Below are 18,633 nucleotides of genomic sequence, written 5' to 3' on the forward strand. Positions count from 1 at the left end.
AAGTTTAAATTATAAAAAGAAACAGTTGTTTTATGTGAGTTTGAAACTTGGTCGCTGAGACTCTGTGAAGAATGGAGGTTGAGGGTGTTTGAAAGAGAAAAATTGTACCTACGAGGTATGAAGTGACTGGAGAAAACTGCGTAATGAGTACTTTCACAATTTCCCCTCTTCAAACATTATTAGCATGCAGTTGTACTCGTGAGGGAGACAGACAAAATGTGATTAGCTTTTTAGTTTGGATGGAAAGAACCTGCTTAAGAAGGTAATACAAAAAGGATCTCAGTGAATTAGAGTGTGGACTGGATTCGTGTGGATCGAAATTTGCAACGACGAATTCTTTACTGGCTGGGCGGGTCAGTCAGTGCAGGTCGCCGATTCATTACTACGGCAGGAAGCTCTCAGCCAACCGCAGTGCCGCACTGGCCCGTGGTATGTACGGAGTTAACTTCGCTACTCACAGAAAAGATTAACGCCTCTGCAATGTGTTAAACGTTGAGCGACGTTAAAATCGCACTCGATGAACAGAGCTGTGTCAAAGGATTCAGGTTGTCAGCAATTTCCATTCGTCTTCTCTATGTACGTGTAATAACGTGGCGCTACAAAACGCTAATTCCGCGTTCACAGACTTGAAACGAGAGACGGACGACGTTTCTAGTTGTGAAATAGAATGTGTTTTGCAGCAGCACAAATGCGTGAGCAGTTTGTGCTGGGTAGAAGTTACTTACCGGGAAAAAATTAAGCCATCTTACCGTCGCTGATGTATGCAGGACTTCGTGTATGCTCTCTCTCTCTCTCTATCTCGCACGCGAGAGAGAGATAGACAGAAGAACGATGGAGCAGTTCCGCGTGCAGAATTCCTGGCGGTCTTGTACAACTCCCAAGCGAGTGATAACGCTTGAAGCCTTGACGAAAAGCGAAGATGAAGCTGTTTTTGAGTCGCTTGTAAGGAAATGTTTCGCACAGCGTACAACCCCCGAGACGGCTGTCAAGAACAGCAGACGTCTTCAGGTCACGCACCTCGCAAGACTGCGGTTCTCCGAGTCGAGATTTGCAGTTTGCAGGCGAAGTACGAGGCGCGTCCCAAAAGTAAGTTTCCCTGGGGCCGTTTACAGAAACAAAACACAATTTCATGGAAATATTTATTGCAACAGATACAGCAAGTGTCCAGCTATTTTTCAACATATTCGCCACCGGAATTGAGACATTTGTCATACCGTGGGACCAACTTTTGAATACCTGTGTCGTAGAAGTCTGCCGCCTGGGATTGGAACCACTGTGTGACAACCATCTCCGCCTCTGTCATTCTCAAAACGCTGACGCTGACCGGACAGGAATTTCTTGAGGTGTAGGAAAAGATGGAAATCACTGGGAGCGAGGTCCGGGCTGTAGGGTGAATGATTAAACACCTCCCAGCTGAACTCCTGCAGGAGACTTGCTGTCCGTCGAGCCGTGTGCGGCCTAGCGTTATCGTGCAGGAAGACAATAACGGCACTAAGCATCCCGCGCCGCTTGTTCTGAATGGCCCGTCGCTGAAAATTGTCTGCACCAGCGACGCACCATCTGCTTGCTCATGACGTTAGGCCCATAGACCCGGCACAGCTGACGATGAATTTCGATCGGCGCTATGCTCTGTGCATTCAAAAACTTTATCACTGACAGCACTTCACAGTCGGCGGGAGCTGGAATAAGAACCTCCATCTTCAACAGCTGCAACGATGCTACTGTGAGAACGCGGGAAGTACCGTTAGTGCATGCGCCATGCTACGTCATTGCTCTATCACGTACGCACAGTCGCTTCGCTCAATATAAGGTTTGCTAGCTGTGGGACGAGTGGGAAACTTACTTTTGGGACGCGCCTCGTATTAACCAAATGCTTGCTTATTGAAGGAAGAAAACCGATCGGCCGTACATCAGCGAAAACAGGAGAACACTTGTGGATACCTTTTGATCTTTACCGAATATGAGAATGATCATCGGGAACTTGCGGCTCTTAAAATTTTAGTTCGATAAACTGATGTGAGAGGCCACTTGGAAGACCTAGCATAATATTTTAAAGACGGAATTAAAACTGCATTAAGTTTACAATAGTACAAGTCAAGTTCCATTCCTTGGATGATATTGGGGGAAGATGAGAAGAAACTATCAACACAATACAAGACACGTGAAAACACACATCGTCCTAATAAATTATCGGGCTACCAGCCGTGTAAGGTGGCTCAATGAAGAAAATGCCGTTTCTAGAACCATCTTCGTACTCGTCCTCGTCCTCAGTGCGCAGAGAAAACACCAACGTTTCGAGAACCACGTTCGTCCTCGTATTCAACGTTATAACCTCTACAACTGAAAGAGCACTGTTATTCACCTAAGGATCAGCCCCAAAAGGTAAATGTTTGTCAGAATCAGTTAAGGGTATAAACAATCTCCTACTGGGTAAGTGTAATCTACACATACTAATTTCGTTGTAGTAAGCCCATCTTTAATTTTTATCGGTTTCTATAAACAAAGGATAAAAACAGATTTATAGGCGACGAAAATACAGATTCCAATGGAAAATCCAAATTATCTTTTTCCCCGAGCATAAGAAGGACGAAGCACAAAGAAGGAAGCGAGATTAACAACGTCAAGATGTCATATTTTAAAGCGAAACAGCGTGTAGCATATCCTCTGTTACAGTGTATAATATTTGAATTTCACAATGGACACAATTTATTTGCTTTAATTTCAACATCAAGGCAAAGTAGGTGTTTCGCAGTCCTTTTATAATGCAGCTTCTGTTGTTTGAAAAACGATGAAAAGACTGGTCCGAAGTTAATGCAGACTGTACCAGTACAACTCAGAAAGCGCTATTATATTTGCTTGGCCTTTATAAAACCTCGGCTAATCACAAACGCTGTGATTAAATAATTGTACAATTGTATGTCGAAACGTATTTCTGTTTTGCGCATGGAAGGTTCCTGGAACGAAAGAATGGAGTTCTGTTCGTTATCCGAACCAGTGAGATTGAACAGGGGTCTCTAAAACGCTACATGTTGAGGAATATCGATATACGGAGTCCCCAAAATCAATATTTTAATAGCGCATTAGATACGTTTGAGTCGATAAACACAGTCCGATTCCGAAAAAGACATCGGAACTGTAGCCATTTAAAATGTTAAAACCGTGAATATAAAAGTACGCTTATTAGTTACGCAAAATAAGTGCTTAAGATAACCATCACAATTTACTTCCAGTGCTAGAAATTGCCTCCTGCAGCCATTGTGCACATCCTAACCCTTCTGGATAGAAAGCGGCATTAATCCGTGGAAAGAATCACTTGGTAGACCCAGACAATGAAAGAAGTTATAGGATTTGAGACTTTCGCGGCGAGTGCAATCAATAAAATCTTATTGGGCAATCAGCCGCGTTAACTGGTTACCGTAGTAAACCAATGTAACTGGATCCTCCAGTCACATCAGAACCCTGACGAGTTTGGTCCCGAAACGTCGGTTTACTACGGTAACCAGTTAACGCGGCTGATTGCCCGAGAAGATTTTATTGAAAGACAGGAGAATAAAAATACATTTTAGGCGAGTGATATAATAATATGGAATTATGACATACAACAGATTTTAATTGGGTAATTTTGTATTAGTAATAAATATTCTTGTGAAGAAGACAATCACCTAGATGATTATGATATTTCCAGGCTTTGATAAAATAAGAAGGTGATTATTGTGTTCATAAGACCCTATGTTGATCCAGACACCTCATATTATTTTTATAAAATATTCTCAGCTAAAAAATCACCCGAAAATATTCAAATATTTGGGATCGACGTTAACAAATTAAAACTAAGTAAAAAAGGAAACATTTGGGGAATACTTGCTAAGAATGACTCATCGTAAAAGAAGTGATAAGTAACAAGCAACAAAATACAGATTCAGTTACAACCTTTTACCTTTCTTTTGTATGTGGTGTATGTTAAAGGAAAGGAGCAAGCATTATGTCTTAAATGTTCAAATAGTTAGCGCGATATCCTTAACTACAATAAAATTTATGCGATTTATTAACACGTTCATTCAAGTAAGCTAAAATCCATTTTTTTCTTCGCAAAGTATTTATTGAGATAACCTTAAAAAGGTATTTATTTTTTCGTTTAAAGGGGTCGTTAAAAAGTGTGCGATATAGATTAAAATTGAAATAGACAGCCTTTCGTAAAATACTTCAGTATCAAATTTAATCATAATCATATCCGTTCGAGTTTTTTTCATGCAGACAGACAGGGCGCTCTGCAGTGGCAAGAACTCCTGTAAAGTAGGTTATAATGACAACAGTTCAAGAATAAATAACATCCAGATAACAGACCATTCAATCAGAATCATCGAGGGCAATACATAGTTGACGATCGAAGGACATTCATTTTCTAAAGCTACAAAAATACAAGAAAACATTTTTTTAAAAAAAAAGATCTGTTTCAGAACCAGCAACTTTTAATAGCACAGCCATGCTACAGTCATACATACTACTCCCACGTCATATCCGCCAATGGTGAAAGTAGTCCTTTATATGGGCACGCCACTTCAAATATATCACAAAAGTTTGATAGCGCAGTCTGCATTTGTTAGCGAAATGATCCATGCGAAAGTGGGCTATTCAATATTGTCGTTGCCCTGTGTGATAAAGTTTTCTATGGCCATACAAGCTCTATATATACACTCCTGTGAATTTGTTGTCGGTTTGAATTCAGTCCAATCCACTTTCGAAAGCGAAATGAAACGAAGGGATATAGATGACATCAAAATACGATACAGCATTTCTGTTTCAATAAATGCGCACTGATTATAAATTATATGGTCTACGTATTAATATCATAGGTCTATAATGTAAAAAAACTAATATTTATAACCTCAACTGTTTAGGATTTTAATAAATACACTGTTGCCTTCATGTCGGATCCCGATTTAGCCAGTAGATGTGTATGTAATGATAAAAGTAATGCTCCAACATTACAGCCATGCCCAGCATGGGTTAGCGACCCGGAATCACATAAACAAAAGTCCTCTCTACATGCTTTATCACTCCAATTAAACTCAGCCCAAAGTCATCAACGATTAAATGTATCATAAAATTATTAGCGTGTGCGCTAATTAAAAAGCCTTTCAGCAAATAAAATTATTGTAATACTCTGAAATGTAGTAACTTTCCAATGGAACTAAAAGAATAAAGACATTTAATCGTTAGCAGAGCACACAATTAATTGCTGAATGTACAATTAACGTTTAATGTCATACAGAGAACAATAACGGGATCTGTAGTTTGAAAATTCAGATGAATGCACGGTCATGTATGTGAAACATTACTTTAAATTCTTCGGCATTGCTTCACTTTGTTGCACTGATAATCCGCTGTATATTTCTTATTTACAAAGATTCAAAAAATGAATACATATGAGTTAAAAGGAGAATGAGTCTCATAAAGCCGATTTTACCTTTATGGCTACTTAAAACTTTAGGTTGCATAAAACTCATTAAAAGAAAGATTCTCGATATAGATCTATAGCGATATATACACTGGAACGATTAAAAAAAATAGAATTTTATTTTATTTAAAAACTGCGTTTAACCAAAGCCGTCGAGTCGACCCAAATATGATGTTTCCACGACGGGGATATCGATACTGTTGTGGGTGGCAACGACGTGCAGACTTGAACACCAAAGTTTCGGAGCAACATACAGCCTCCATTTTCAGGGCTGAGAAGATGGAGGCAGTTTGGTCCTCAGCAGCGTTTTGTATCTACGTACAAGTCTATACGACGTTACTACCCGAAGACCAAAATCGAGTCGACACAAATTCATAGCAGCCGTTACTTTATATTCCTACGATCGTACAGCACGCATGCGCGAACCCAACATTCAATCCAGTGGGTACCAAGATCATGCCGGTTATAGGGGGGCAGAAATATGCTTACCACTCACAATCCTCTGCCCATTAAGAAATGTTTCAAAGTTTAAAACTGGATTGGAATCATGAGTGTCTATCCACGCTTCATTAAATCGACCTACTTACATTGCTGTTAAATCACCATTTTTATTGATGTTGCGACAGTAAACTTTTCTGTTCTGACGTGTCGAAATAAACTCAAACACGTAACACAATTTTTTTCAGAACAACATCACTTATTCTGACAGATACAGTACGATTAAAAATTGACGGTCTTCCCAAATAGTTGAGGCTTGTAACATAAATTCTATAGGGACCTCAGGAAGTACCATGTGCAATGTTTAGAATTTCATGAGCACATCTGGAGACACTAAGGCACATGGTCTCTGTCCCGAAATGTGAGGAATATATTGGTTGGTAAAAACCTATTATTAAGATCACAGGGTTGTTATTATTCCTAGTTAAAAACATGAGAGAAAGAATGTCATTCCTGACTCCGTACCCGCTCCGAACAGCACAATGCATGTCTGTAACTCGCTGTAAAGGGCGATTGTAAAGTCATGCAACCCATCCCTCACACTTGTTATATTTGTCAAAATTTTAATTACAATGAAATCTGAAAACAAAACAAAACAAGTTAAATAAGTGATGGAAATATCCACCGCGTTCAGTGATGCATACATTCACTATTTTCTTCATGGTTGATGCAACCTGGTGAAGAATTTATCTCACGGAAACTTTTCACAAACGAGATATTGTCGATTTGTTTGGCACAGAAGAATCCTGAATATGTGTCCCTAAATTCATTTTGGCAAGTTAAGTAAGAACGAGATTCCAGGCAATGTTCGACAATGAACACTGCTATTGTAAAAAAAGAGAAAAATCCTTGCACCTCGTCTAACTGAAGACAACTGACAAACGGACTGGCGCGTGCAGATTATAATATGACGTTGCCTGCGTGGGTTCTTGTGTAGTCACAGCGATATTGTGTGTAGGTAGCAGGTTCCTTGCATAAAGTCTGCAGATATGGCGCGTGTTCATTGAGTTAATCTCTACAAAAAAAAAAGTACACTTTCGAGCTATGTCGTTAATTAATTAGACGCTATGTAGATAAAAAACAAAAGGCAAATAACAGAATAAAGGGTTGTAGATGAGATTCTAAATATGCTTATGTTTCACATAATATTTAAATTTTTGATAAACTCTTCAAAATTTGTTGGCGAATTATTTCTAGGTCGGCGAAGTAATAAATCTTTGAATGAAAACTAAAACCCCTTTTCATCTTGTAGTGTAGGCATAGATCCCCAATATTAAACTTCTTAATTAAGCTCAGTAGTTCCGGGGATAAAAAATTCGTATAGGCAAACACAACATAATAAAAATTATTCGAATACTCTAATGAATTCTAACCTAGGATTTGATTATGCAAGCTGCACTATCAGCAGGCGTTTAAATAGTATTCATTTAATAGTCGTCCTTTAAGTATGAAAACGAATTTTATGAATGGTCTATATATAGATCGTCTGGCTGATGTTCAGCTGTCATAATTCGATACCAAGCATGTTGTAAGCTTTTAAAACTCGACCTCTGAACAATCTGTTGCGAGAATATCTTTATTGCATCATGGCCTAAGAATACTGTACAAGAGTTGCCTCAATGTCCTAAATAGTCAGCTTAGCTTCTTTTCTATCTCATCTCCCTGTTCATATTACTACACAAACACAAACCAACATACCTCCTGCATTACATTAGTGACGTCATACATTTGTAAGCGTGTGGCAACAGTTTGACTGAAATGCCAATTCTGATCAAGGTATAAGTTACAGTTCTCTCAGGACGCCCTACAGCAAAGATAATTGAAATATTCCTTCACCAGCCCATCTAGTTCAGAGTTCAATCACCCTTAACAACAAACGCTAGACAACACTTATAGATGATACAGAGTCGTTTAATACCTACGCACCAACGACCACTTACATTAATGTTATAACAGCGATAGTCTTACTGTGTCCTTTAGCATATAAGGTCTTTCCTACCTCTCTGTCAGTCACCATGTTCCCTCTTTACGAGTACAGCTTATAGTTTGGTATTTGGGGTTACGAACAAGACTTTCCGGGAGAATTTAATTTTAGTCAGATAAGATCAACACACACGCCACGGTGGTCTAGCGGTTAGAACGCTAGCCTTGTAATCCTGGGGTCTCGGGTTCGATTCCCGGCGGTGCCCGAATTTATAACTTGTGTTGGGCAAGATCGTGGTCTAGGCAACACGGAGTTTTCCTCCGGGGGCTTTCCCGGTTTCTCCGTGGCATCCCAACAATTACTCCATTCACACACAGAAGAAGGCAATGGCAAACCACTTCTGGATCATCTGCCAAGAACGTATATGAACAGGTCCCAGTCCGAGAAGAGAAAAGGATGGAAGGGTCCTGTTCATATGGACCTGTCGTCAGACAGAACACTAAATAATAATAAGATGAGGTGGTCTAGCGGTTAGAACGCTGGCCTTGTAATCCTGGGATCTCGGGTTCGATTCCCGGCGGTGCCCGAATTTATAACTTGTGTTGGGCAAGGCCGTGGTCTAGGCAACACGGAGTTTTCCTCCGTGGCATCCCAACAATTACTCCATTCACACACAGAAGAAGGCAATGGCAAACCACTTCTGGATCATCTGCCAAGAACGTTTATGAACAGATCCCAGTCCGAGAAAAGGATGGAAGGGTCCTGTTCATATGGACCTGCCGTCAGACAGAACACTAAATAAAAAATATAAGATCAACACATTTCCCCACAAATTTCTACTCCAAGAGCTTATCCCCACGTGCTACTAAATATGGCCTCATTACTTCTGTCGCTTTTGTTGGAAATATTCTTGATGTAACATACATTCAATGAAGAACAAGTAAAATAATTTTTGTCTTCGCAGAATATTAGACTCTTAACAGGCTTTTTAATAGGCCCTTCTAACCTTCACCATAACACTCGAGTCAAGGACGTCCTTGCAGCTGCACTACTGCTCATTCCAGTTGTTCAAAAGCTTTGCAGGTGCGAACATTGTGTATTCACGAGCAGAACGTAGACTACATTCATTCTCGAACATTTACAAATGCCTGTCGTAAGACAGCAGCACAATGAATGGTAACAAATTTCGGGATACAGAAAGTGTTTGTGACAAAACAGCTTAAATTACGGCCGTACCGTTTTCAAGCAGTTCACCTAGAACAAAGGGAAACGACCGCGATAATTCAAATTTCCACTGGCTCCATCGTTTCCTGAGTGAAGCTGTTCACGTGTAGTAGCAAGGATTGCCGTTTTAAATCAAATATTCTGTATATGAAAGAAACAAAAATGAAGGCCATCAACGTAAGAAAATCGCAAAAAAGAGAGAATATTATGTATTTTTACGCTTTAAGAATAGAAAATATGAAAACGGAAAGATTGATCTACACGTATTTACGGGATAAAATACTACAGCTTTGGTAAACATTTGCGTTCATTCGCATCTGGCACAGCAAGTAATCTGTCAGACCCTCCATAAACGGAAGTCCCTTCTACTCGAACGTCTGTGAACGGAAAACACTGTCAGAAAAAAAAATAAAGCTAATAAAATGGCGTTAAAATCCCATCCTTCTTCTGTCTCAAGAACATTAGGTGTCACGTTTCTACAATCTGTTTCCCTGCCCAACCTGAATGCGAGGTGATCAAAGCTTCATTACAACTTGTTCCTGCCTTTATCTGAACATCGTATCTTGTGTTCTTCCTGAAGCGGTGTTGTGTGGATAATTTTAGACGACACTGTGTGCTGTGTTTCTGACAACAGCAATTAGGTACGACCCAGATAATATTCCTAGTAGACTCGTCTCTGTACATAACATTTAAGCTAATTGAAACACTTATTTTCGACGGATCAACACGTGTCTCTTCTTCATTATTATTTTAACCAGAGCAGACCCGCCTGGTTCACGAGTTAGCTAGCGAATGGTGGTTTTGTATTCTGGTAGCATTCGCGGTACAGACTGAATTCATAAATAATATTCAGACGATCTTCGGCTTCAAATGGTTAATGACGGTGGGTTTTTCCGTCTTAGGAAAATTTGTGGTCATAATTCTGAGGCTTTATTTCAACTTTTTACTTTGAAAACTTTAGAGAATTTTTAAAGGAGCGTGATGCTGTGTTTGTTCAAGATGTGTACGGAGCTGGAATGTTGAGACAAGGTCTGAAGAGGGGGACAAGAGACGAGCGTGATTTTGTAACACGACGTTGCTTATATATGAGCTCGGTGGAAGGCAAATTAGCTACTCGGTGTAAGCTTCGTTCCGAGGCTTCGTATCGCTGGCTGACCAGAATTGGCCAGACATAGCGGCACTTGTCGTCGTTTCGGAATTTTGTGCGCCCCTGGTCTGTGTCCATGAAATATCACTGACTCCTGCTGGGCAAACTTACAGTAGTAACCATTGATAATAATTTAGTACGAATATTTGGTGACTGTCCCGTTTTGTACCTACAAGTTAACCCTTCAACTGGGGAAGGAATCACGCGTACCGGAAAAGACCGTAGGGCCGGCACAGTCGCCGATTATCCTTATCGTAAGAGTAATAAGTAATTCGATGGGTCAGATTCGTAATTGAAAAACTAAAATATGCTTAATTTGTCAACAAATCCTCTTCGTTCTTGTGAACCGGAACGTTCATTACGTGTTAACAAAAGTCCGCCACCGGGCCATATCCTGAGCAAGATGAAAATACGAACTGGTACGTGGATTTGTGTTTTGCAGCGAAATTTTATAAGAACGGATCGGGAAACATGAGAATAGATTCTCCGTTGCTGACATCGGGATTAGAACCGTGAACTACAAGAATTATGGGACTTAAACTTGACATTTAACACGAACTTCGTTTCGTGTATTGGATTTCTCAAGCGAGTTATTGCGACGAAGACTTCATAAAATGCACAGCCTGTGTGAAAATCAGGAACTACGATCGGCGTCATGGGAGATGTTGGGTAATGCGACGATTTTAAAACAATATTCTTTGTTATTGAAAGTCTGATTCTTATTCGAATGTTAATTTTCACACGTGACATCTCGAACGAACTGCAAAGTAGTCGGATTTGAGATTGTCGTCCTATAGCTTTGTCCTGAGGATGCGGAGATATTTTTGCTGGCAGTCAGCATAAGATAATTTGAAGGAAAATTTCCGTTTCGGATCCATGAAACTGTTCCAGGTCCGGGGGAATACAATATCTTTTCTACGCAAGACACACTTCGTTCTGCTTTCCAAGTCCGGGTTTATTTAGTTTCGAGGGGCAGGTGAAACGGGGCTCGTGTCTTTTGTACGGCCAAGTCGCCCTCTTGATCTGGTCAAAGCCGTGGTTCTTCTAATTGTCGTTTGATCAGTTTACGCCGATTTTAGGTTTTGGTGCCACTAAGCTGTTTGCGTCATCCGAGATTCACACAGGATTTTTGGTTCAATTCTGAGAGTGGGATCATCGTACTGATACTCAGTCACTGCGTGGAGGAGGGTCTGTCTTAAGGCTTCGACCGGGATGTTCTTTTGTTAAATCTTATGTGGTACCGCCTGATTCGACTTCTAATGGTTAAGTGAAGTGTTTTCTTCGCGGTACGGACTGGATTCGTAAATAATATTCAGACGAGCTTCGGCTTCGAAGGGTTAACCAGCTGATTTTCGTAATGGTGAGGTGTAGTGTTTTCTTCGCGGTACGGACTGGATTCGTAAATAATATTCAGACGATCTTCGGCTTCGAAGGGTTAACCAGCTGATTTTCGTAATGGTGAGGTGTAGTGTTTTCTTCGCGGTACGGACTGGATTCGTAAATAATATTCAGACGAGATTCGGCTTCAAAGGGTTAACCAGCTGATTTTCGTAATGGTGAGGTGAAGTGTTTTCTTCGCGGTACGGACTGAATTCATAAATAATATTCAGACGATCTTCGGCTTCAAAGGGATAAGGAGCTAACAGCAAGATCAGGAAGTTAAGGATATCCCCCTGGACTCATTATCATGTCCTCCTGCGTATTCAGACGCCAGTTTGAAATACGTGGCAGCGGATTTGATCGAACCCGGGACTTGTTCAACGCTAACCGTAGTTGGATAAGTTTCCGGCGTGTCTCTGCCCTGGGACCGCTATAACATCGGATGGGCTGAGAGCCTTGTCCTTTGCGTAAGATCCGTCCGTCTGTGACGTCAGACCAACTACTCGATGTTCGTAATGGTGACGCCTTGTGTTTACTTTGAGGTAAGAAACGAATCATATAGTTGCCGAGACAACGCGTGTTTGCTCCATCAAATTCTATTTACATGAGATGTACTTTAATGTTATCGTCCCATGTATTCGCGTTCTCTGTTCCTTTCACATTATCCGACTACAAAAATGTAGTACGAATCGCTCAGTTTTCTCATGCGTGCTACATGTTCCTTTCAGTTCATCCTTATTCATTTGAAAACCGTAATAATTGGTTACAAAATGCAATTAAGCAACTGATATCGTAATGCTCGTACTGGAAAGCAGTTTGTGTGAATTCCATATTCCACTCCTGCGGGAGACACATATGATTATGAGTTTTAAAGCAGGTGGTATACATAGTTACCACTGGCCTGTGAAGGTTTATTCTGTTATTTAGCCAGGAAACTTTTATTGTCGCGTTGAGCGTCTGGTGAGAAAACGTTTCGTCCTCCTGACACGTAGGCTAGCCGCCAGACGGCATTTAGCAAATACAGTTGAAGCAGCGTCTTTAAATAAACCAAGAAACAAAAACATTATAACGACGATGATTGCAGTTGCATTGTATCTTATGTTTTGTCCCTTGAAGCCCGAAACCTGTTTAAATATTATTTATTATTTTGGTCCGTACCGCGAAGAAAACACGACACGCCACCATTAGAAATATTAACTGGTTAACGCTGTTTAAGGAAGTAATCGATATTTATTGTGAGAGCCATAAATAGAAATTGAAGCGTTACTGATTTTTAAATTCCGTGGTACATATGGTTACCACTGGGATTTGCAGGGTTAAAAGTATTTTTCAGTGAGAGATTAACATAACGCTGTCTCTACAAACACGGAGAGAAGAAACAATTCCTTAAACAGCGTTAACCAGTTGATCTCTGTAATGGTGAAGAGTTGTGTTTTCTTCGCGGTAAGGACTGGATTCTTAAATATCATTCAAGGATTCATTCGCTAACAGCATTCTGACATTGTTTCCACAAAGCAGCATATAAAACACCTGCGTATTATATACTTTTAACTACGCGCGAGCGAGAGAGAGAGAGAGAGATTTCTGGAGTATTTCCCTGCCTTCAACCTTTCTCCTCGAGCTCAGCTGCAATGTACCGGTGGATGGCGCGCCGCTGTCTCGCGCATGCGCGGCGGAGCGAATTTTAAATATACGTACCAACTTTGAGCAATTTTTTCGCATCAGCAGCTTAAATTTTATGTACAATCATTACTAGACGGTCTCTGTAGACGAGCAACTTTTCAGGTGAGGTCTCGGCATGACCGACCTAACCATTCCCTTGTGAGATGCATTAGCAAAAGGAAGTTTGGTGTTGCAGGCCTGGTTTTTGGTAATCGCCCACTGGTTGTTGGCAGAATTTCAATGGAACATACCTCCTCCATCTTTAGGGTATGAGTGTTGCTCCCAAAATCGTTTATTTTTATCTCCATCATTTTGAATATTCGTGAACGAATAAATATAATGAAACAGAAAAATTGAGGCTGATTGGATCGTACCATACCATTAGCTGAAATATAAGGTCTAATGAATTAATTCATGAAGTCGGTGTTTCCAGTCTTGTGTACTCGTGCGAAATATTGAGTCAAATTACGAGCCTTGATAGCAAGGCACGTGGATTCTGAGAATGTTTACAAGTTTCGTATGAACAACTGCGTTGAATTTTGAAAGAGCATTAGGCTATTATGAGATCGTAATGAAAATACAAACACGCGATTCGATGATGCTTACGGAATGATGACTGGAACTTGGTGATTGCAGTCGTGATACGTAGGGGCTGTGTTCGAGGTGGTGATAATATCTTATCTGCAGAATAAGATTAATTAGGCTTACGCGAGAGACCCGCCACGGTGGCCTAGCGGTTAGAACGCTGGCCTTGTAATCCTGGGGGTCTCGGGTTCGATTCCCGGCGGTGTCCGAATTTATAACTTGTGTTGGGCAAGGCCGTGGTCTAGGCAACACGGAGATTTCCTCCGTGGCATCCCAACAATTACTCCATTCACACACAGAAGAAGGCAATGCAAACCACTTCTGGATCATCTGCCAAGAACTTATATGAACACATTTAAATTTTAAATTTTAACATCCAAATATAGTTTTGTGTATTGACCTGAATTTATTATATATATTTTAGTATATGAACAGGTCCCAGTCCGAGAAAAGGATGGAAGGATCCTGTTCATATGGACCTGTCGTCAGACAGAACACTAAATAATAATAAGATAAGGTGGTCTAGCGGTTAGAACGCTGGCCTTGTAATCCTGGGATCTCGGGTTTGAATTTATAACTTGTGTCGGGCAAGGCCGTGGTCTAGGCAACACGGAGTTTTCCTCCGTGGCATCCCAACAATTACTCCATTCACACACAGAAGAAGGCAATGGCAAACCACTTCTGGATCATCTGCCAAGAACGTATATGAACAGGTCCCAGTCCGAGAAAAGGATGGAAGGATCCTGTTCATATGGACCTGTCGTCAGACAGAACACAAAATAAATAAAATACGCGAGAGAAACAGAATTCATTTAAAAGATTTTTTTTTTCAAATCGTGTCTCATGTTCGACGTACATCGTAGTTTTTGCTTGTGTAGTTGATAAAATGTTGCAGATCTTTGAACAAACGAGTTCGGCTAAACGTTCTTCGTCACGTCGTCGCTAAGAAATATCCATCGCCTGTTTTCCTTGACCCGACTGGATAAACACCCGCCTCCTGCCTGATTTATCGCCCATAATACGTTATGAAGATGGCAACTACAGTATTTGCCGAAACGCTGGAAAAGTCTCGACCGATGTCGAATTTATGCGTTGCTTTTGGCAAAAGCGCTTTTGCTGAAAAGTGCTTTCGTATTGTTAAAGATAGGACCGATCGAGCAGAATGAAGCAGAAAGCATTTTGCTCGTCTCACTTTCTCAGACCATTGCTCGCTCGTGAAGCATTTTGTTGTGCGCTTGCGCCGGCTGCTGTTCGTCATTTGTTTTCAAGTTAGATTACAGTACTGTGTTGTGATCCGTTCTCCAGCTGTAATTTGTCCGTGTCCGTGGTTCAATTGCCGAACGGGCTGAATCTTGAGATGAAGGGTAAACCAGTATTTGGCATATTAATCTGGTTTATATAAACGAAGGAGGTGTGATTAGATGATATTTTAGTGCGCCTTACTTCATCCAAATTTAAGTCATTTTATTAATTTTGGCAATTTTAAATGTAGATAGGGACAGTGGGAATCTCGTTAATCCCCCTTAAGAGAGTCGTAGTTACTGACATTCAGAGCACTGGGCAGAAATACTTTGCTTTGAGAGGAAAATATCTTCCAAACAAACCATTTGTAAGACCAAGACCGGTATATAAAATGATACAGAATATCTTTTAGAACTTCTGAATGGGTTGAACTGGTTGAGGTTCGTATCACACGCAAATTAGCAGCTAAGCGCTTTAAAGACACACTATAAAACAAACGACAGTCGTTAAAAGTATCGATGAGTCACACTGACCTTTCGACGAGCAGTCAAACAGAACGCTTCATATTACGTCCCTTTATCTGTCAACAGAGAGTGCTCGAATCGCAGTGTAAGTGGACAGGTGTAGTGGATCGGTACTTCAGCATACTGCCAACCTTGCAAGTGTTGCGACTTCATTACAATACTAGTAGTGGTAAAGGCGAAATGTAACTTTATACCAAGTGTTTAACAAAGAACCTCGACATTCAAACGAGTAGTAGCGCCAGGGCGCGGGGGGTGGGGGGTGAAAAGCAAGGTGCGCGCGCATCTCCACGCTTCTACCCGGCCGTTCCATACACCGACCAGGCCGTGCCGAGCTCAACTATCCTCAGTACTAGTAATCTGCATATAATGGAGGATTAGGTAGACGCATTCTTAGCTCAGACACTAGATCGAGGCACACTCCGGCCGCTTTAGTTCAGAGGAAATAACACCAGTAGCGACTCTGCTTCTGCGTTCGGCTGAAGTCATGATTCTCGCAGTCCGTTTTGTTCCTGTCGTAAAAAGAAAGAAAATAGAATAAGGAGCGAAGGTCAGTGCTTTGAGAAGCAACTACTGACATTTTTATGACGGCAGACAGAGCGGGCCCTAGGGACTTCGGCCGATGATCTGATTTCGCAGGCGACGGTCGGACTGTTGGCCGGATTCAATTCCCCCCACATCCGACCTCGTGAAGCAACACGATTCGACAGATTCTCTAAAGAAGCAGAGACCGGCTGCCTTACCCCTTCTTCGTCAGTGACTCCAACCAAACTCTGATCATTCATTCGAGCATACGCGTTACATTTACCCCGAGTCATCTCATTCATGCGAAGAGTTAATTCAACCGGTAATTCGTGTTTCGCTGAGTGTATTTCTGATTTTATTCAAGTCTTTCCACATGTATGACAAGACACTTTTTGTACCTACAACAGTCTCTCAAATTCCAATCCACTATTCAAAACTGAGCGGTTTCTGAGGAAACCGACATAGTAAATCCAATATTAAACTTTTTTTTTTGGAAAATCCTTAAAAACCATCCCAACATCTGAAATTAATTTTTTTTACGATTCAATTTCAAATGAATGCATTTATATGCAGTTGTGTGTGGTTACTTATACAAAATATAAGACAAAAATATATAAATGTTTTTATTTTAAAAGTACAGCAGCGTAGACAGGAAAGAAGACGAAAATTTTACCACTCATATTCCTCTAGACCAGTAGTATTCAACCTTTTTTGTTCTCGTACCCCCAGATATAATTTCTGTTCAACTTTGTACCCGCAAAGTTGTTGGTGTATAATTCAAGTTATACATAACATATAATCTACATCTAAAATAAATTAAATAAATTACATTACTGATTATTCAGTGTTTGACATAAAATAATATATATGTTTTTTTTTTAATTTCGCGTACCTCCGGGGGTACGCGTACCCCAGGTTGAATACCACTGCTCTAGACCAGCGATACATAAGCGTGATTGTTTGCAAGCGAGCATATAAAAATTATTCTGCCTGGCGACCCATAGTTTTTCAATTAGGGACAAATTAATTATATATTTTTTTGGAAATACGTCAGCGTTATATTTTATTTATTTTTGTGTGAATAAAAGTGCATTTACAAATACGGAAAAAAAATAAAATTCGTTGGTAACATTTACTTGACTAAATTATTAATAATGTAAAATAAATTATGCTTTGATACAGTCTCTGTCCACAGGAAGTGAAGCTTTGGGGGGGGGGGAAGGGTGAAGGGTCCCCAATATGTACGAACCGCCACGTTTCGCGTACAAACGTATTACGGTGGAAAACACAGGGTTTCAAATTTTATCGTAATTTTACATACGTCACTGTTCTTCGTGTCAATTCTTGAATGAGATTGTTACCAGTAATTATATCAGTTTATTCCAGTGTTGTTAAGTGAATGTATGAAAGGTAAAGTTCTAATGCTGTGTGTTTGTTGACACACCAGCTGCTTGCTTGGCAACATCGATCGTCAGTGCGCAGGTCCACAGGGCCACTGAATCCAGAGTCGATCGCGTCAGTAGTGGGAGAACGCTTGTCGAGCGAGCCTCTTGGTTCCACGTGCGAGATCCGCACTTCACTTGTTCGTGTCTTGGGAGAGACCGGCAGAGTGCGTTGTCGTATGCGGCTAGCAGTGTTTTGTTCAATGTGGCGTCTGTGAATAGGCGTTGCATTATTAGTGCTAATGTGACTTTTTAATTGAGTGATTAGAAGTTAACCCGCACGCAAATTGCCTCAGTATTTCTCAACAATGTGCAGTGCAGAGCGGGATTACCTTCAGTAGCCGCCGAGATTTATGGTGAGTGAATTGATCAACAGTAATTCTTTCTCATTCTTGTTCAACCAGTCGTATTTCAGGCTTGTGAACCTTTAATTCCGGATGCTTGAAGCTTATATGTCGTCCACGCCCTTTCTGAACTATAAAATTCCCATGAATACTTGAATTCCGTTCCTTCTTCAGTCAGATTTCGACGTGTCGTTATTTTTAACCTTCTAATAGCATTGTTGTGCCTTTTTAAGTGAATACTTATAACTGAGCAAATGTTTATAGCGTACATCGGCGTTAGTAGGTTACTGATTGTAGTCTTCATGAATGCGTTAAGTTTCTTAATGTTTTAAAGTGAAGAAGAAACACCTGTTGTGGGATGTTTGGCAGTAGAGAAATGCACCACGTCAGGAGCACAAAGGGAATGGATTCTGCATAAATGCTGGAGATGAAATGTGAAGTGTGAAATTAGCCCGAAATATGAAAGTATTAATATGACGTTATCAAAGAAGACAATTATTAACAAATAAATTATAATCGGCATGGGCCAATTTGACGTAACTAATAACTTCACTGGAAACCACGACTGCAACTTGTTCTAAAAATGGTTATCACGATTTCAGTTAAGCGGGGGGGGGGGGGGGGAAATGATTCCACTTTAACCACCGAGAGGGACCCGCTGCTCCCGACCGAGCTTTGCTG

At 40.7% G+C, this 18,633-nt stretch overlaps 1 protein-coding gene across 5 annotated transcripts in view; it reads left to right on the top strand.

Moving 5' to 3' along the window:
- Nucleotides 1-18,633, top strand: part of LOC147871784 (uncharacterized) — a 209,322-nt gene that overhangs the window by 126,239 nt on the left and 64,450 nt on the right. The window contains exons 1-2 of one of the 5 annotated variants that reach the window (XR_015538313.1): nt 14,441-15,813; nt 17,614-17,964. The exons of 2 other annotated variants lie outside the window; for them this stretch is intronic. The gene's annotated coding sequence lies outside the window, so the exon portion shown is untranslated. Of the gene's footprint in view, nt 1-14,022; nt 17,965-18,633 lie in introns of those variants that run through there. 2 more of the 5 variants (XR_015538314.1, XR_015538312.1) reach the window with 2 other exon arrangements.

Source organism: Zootermopsis nevadensis, unplaced genomic scaffold, assembly GCF_977971745.1.
Source record: "Zootermopsis nevadensis isolate Lab colony 2312 unplaced genomic scaffold, Znev_1.0 Znev_ptg000039l, whole genome shotgun sequence".
NCBI classification, from domain to species: domain Eukaryota; kingdom Metazoa; phylum Arthropoda; class Insecta; order Blattodea; family Termopsidae; genus Zootermopsis; species Zootermopsis nevadensis.